We start from the raw sequence: 4,159 nt of genomic DNA, 5'->3' as shown, positions 1-4,159 counted from the left end.
TTACATGATCTTAAACAACAGGAGTCTTCCTGAAGTCAACAAAAATAAAGGTCAAATCTGCCAAAACTGTTGCATGGTTAAATGGTGCTTCATTTCTAGATACCTATATCAAGGGTGCAACTTTGGTTTTAGAAGTGTGGTGACATAATCTGGCAGGGTTTTCTGGGGGTCTATTGCTACTTTCCTGCATTTCTATTGGTCGATCAAACATAGTCTTTTCTTTCGACCAATCGATTTGTCAATTTTTAAACATGTATATTTCCATATATAGACACACCCTGTGTACCAATGGATATACCATTTCTACCAATTTGCGCGTCAGTTATGATATTCATATGCACATTTTTGTGGTCAGAGTTTCATTTAATTTATAATAGTCTTTGTATCTCAAAATCATTGTTGGTGGTTGATCTACATTCTACAATCTTAATATAAATGAAAATGATCAAATGTAAAGGCAACTTTACAACTTTTAACAGACACATCTCAACATCAACTGTTCAGAGGAGACGGCATGAATCAGGCCGTCATGGTCAAATTGCTGCAAAGAAACCATTACTAAAGGACATCAATAATAATAAGAGACTTGCTTGTGCAAAGAAACACAAACAATGGACATTAGACTGGTGGAAATATGTCCTTTGGTCTGATGAGTCCAAATTTGACATTTTTGGTTCCAACCAACGTCTTTTTGTGAGATGCAGAATTGGTGAACAGATGATCTCCGCATGTGTGGTTCCCATCATAAATCATGGAGGAGGTGTGAGGGTGCGTGGGGTGCTTTGCTGGTGACACTGTTGTGATTTACTTAGAATTCAAGGCACACTTAACCAGCATGGCTATCACAGCATTCTGCAGCGTTACACCATCCCATCTGGTTTGCGCTTAGTGGGGCGGCAGGTAGCCTAGTGGTTAGAGTGTCGAATCCCTGAGCTGACAAGGTAAATATCTGTCATTCTTCCCCTGAGCAAGGAAGTTACCCCTCTATAGCCTGGACGCCGAAGATGTGTATGTCGATTAAGACAGCACCTTTTTGATTCAGACGGGTTGGGTTAAAAACACATTTCAGTTGAATACATTCAGTTGGACAACTGACTAGGTATCCCCCTTTTCCTATCATTTGTTTTTCTACAGGAGAATGACCCAACACACCTCCAGGCTGTGTAAGGGCTATTTGACGAAGAAGGAGGGTGATGAGTACTGCATCAGATGACCTGGCCTCCACAATCACCCGAACTCAACCCAATTGAGATGGTTTGGGATGAGTTGGACCGCAGATTGAAGGAAAAGCAGCCAACATGTGATCAGTATATGGGAACTCATTTAAGACTGTTGGAAAAGCATTCCAGGGGTAGCTGGTTGAGAGGATGGCAAACGTGTGTAAAACTGTCATCAAGGCAAAGGGTGGCGACTTTGAAGAATCTACAATATATTTTGATTTGTTCAACACTTTTTTGGTTACTACATGATTCCGCAGTTGTTATTTCATAGTTTTGATGTCTTCACTATTATTATTCAATGTAAAAAAGAGTAAGAATAAAGAAAAACCCCTGAATGAGTAGGTGTCCAAACTTTTGACTGGTACTGTAGATATTTTTAATCTTCACAAATCTTAATTCAACTTCAGCTCCATGGCTCCTGCTGAGTTGGCCGCCATGCCTGGACGGGGCACCGGCGCAGAGGAAGGTACCGGCCTTGGAGCGGGACTTGACGCCGTGCCTGGACTGGGCACCGGCAGAGAGGAAGGCTCCTGCCACGGAGCTGAGTTGGCCGTCGTGCCTGGAATGGGCACCGGTGCAGAGGAAGGCTCCGGTCTTGGAGCGGGACTGGACACCATGCCTGGACTGAGCATCGGCGCAGAGGAAGGCTCTGGCCTTGGAGCTGGACTGGACGCTGTGCCTAGGCACTGGCACAGAGGAAGGCTCTGGCCATGGAGCTGGACTGGACACTGTGCCTGGACTGGGCACCGTCGCAGAGGGAGGCTCTTGCCCTGGAGTGGGACTGGACACCGTGCCTGGACTTGGCACCTGCGCAGAGGAAGGCTCCGGCCATGGAGTTGGACTGGACACCGTGCCTGGACTGGGCACCGGCGCAAAGGAGGGCTCCAGCCTGTGGACCGTCGCAGGAGGTTCCGGACTGGGGACTGTCTCCGGAGGTTCTGGACTTGGGACCGTCGACCGGAGGTTCCGGACTGGGAACTATCGCCGGAGGTTCCGGACTGGGGACCGTCACCAGAGGCTCTGGACTGGAGACCGTAGCCGGACTGGGGAGGTGCACTGGATGGTGGGAGAGAGCGGTAAATAAGAATGAATTGACTGTAACTGATGTAAGAGATCTTTATATCTTTAAGAGTTCATTCAGAAAGCGGTAACTCATTAAATAAGGTAAATAAGAATGAATTGACTGTAACTGATGTAAGAGATCTTTATATCTTTAAGAGTTCATTCATAAAACGGTAACTCATTAAATAAACTTTTTCCGTGGTGCCCCAGATTACTACTTAATTGTTATATGGTTAATTTAATAGCGTAATAATTTAAGGTAATTAATTGATTTGATAAAATAACAGTCAAACACAATGACAGGAAAGACAACACAGGTGCACATCCTTACTCAACATTGACAGGAGAGTTTCAAACGAAAAACAAAAAATAAATTGACAAAATTCGTCAATGGAATGAAATAATCCAAAACTTGGTTCTCACAAGTTTATCGTAGGTTGTGAGTTCTGCAAAACACACTCTGACATTGAGAACGGTAAATGATTGCAATAATAATATATTCAAAGCATTAACAGAAATTACCGTAACCATATAAACATTGCGGATTAGTAATTATGATAATTAACAGTAAATGTAGGCAACTACTTGTGATATTTGTAATGGGGATATGATAGACATAGCAAACAATGCACATATTCTGGAGAGAGACCTGCCTTGTGCGTCTGAGCCACAATCCCCATATTCTTGGACCGTGGCAACCCTGCGGCCTCCTCATTGAGACAGGCGCGAATCAGTGTCTCATGTACCATGAAAAATATATATACAGTGGGAGAACAAGTATTTGATACACTGCCGATTGTGTCCCAAGGACATTCCCTGTTTGCTGGGTTAATGCATAAATATAGTAAATATAATCCAATTAGTTGCTTGCCATAAACTCAATATAGATCCATCTCTATGGAGTAGTTACATGTTGACACTGAAACTACAATCCCATGTGATCATACACTATGGTATATTTAGAGGCTAGTAGGACAAGTTATTGAAGCAGTATCCCTCTCTCAAGCAAGAAGACATTTCATGGACACAAGTTTCTGAGCTTACACAGAATCAATTGATTCACACTTGAATTCATTCACCTCCATACACACTCAATCGTTGTAAGGACTACGAATTTTTGCATTGACCAGAGGAAGAAAATTAACAAAATCTATGGAGAACTCAACCCAAGTCAAGATGTTTTATCTCTTTGGCTTACAAGAGACAAACAACAAATCGGTTTATTTTATATTGCCTCTTATCACATACCTTCTCATCATCACTGTGAATCTGCCTCTGATCATAACTAATCATTCAGGTGAAAGGCCTCCATGAGCCCATGTATATCTTTCTGTGTAGTTTGTGTGTCAATGGATTGTATGGAACTGCTGGTTTCTACCCCAAGTTCTTACTGACCTTCCAGTCAGATGTTCAGGTGATATCTTATGGTGGATGTTTCACTCAAGCCTATGTAATATACACATCTGTCATGTGTGAACTTTCTACTCTAACAGTGATGTCTTACGACAGGTATGTGGCGATATGCAGACCACTACTATATCATACCATTGTGACATCTTTAACTGTTAGAAAGTTACTCTTATTGTCTTGGTGTTATCCTTTATTTATAGCACTCATAGCAGTTAGTTTAGCTGTCAGAGTTCCTTTGTGTGGATCTCGCATTGATAAGATCTTCTGTGACATTCCATCTATACTGAAACATGCATGTTTACCCATTACCATCAACCAGAATTTGAACAAATTTGTAATAGTGGTACATGTTCTACAGATACTTTTCATTGTATTTTCGTACTGTCAGATTGTAAGGACTTGTGTAAATTCAGCTAAGGGAAGGATTAAGTTCACACAGACTTGTGTGCCACATTTAATAACAATAT

This window comes from Oncorhynchus gorbuscha, linkage group LG13 (genome assembly GCF_021184085.1).
Source record: "Oncorhynchus gorbuscha isolate QuinsamMale2020 ecotype Even-year linkage group LG13, OgorEven_v1.0, whole genome shotgun sequence".
Lineage (NCBI taxonomy): Eukaryota > Metazoa > Chordata > Actinopteri > Salmoniformes > Salmonidae > Oncorhynchus > Oncorhynchus gorbuscha.
Note: the sequence above shows the minus strand (reverse complement) of the source record.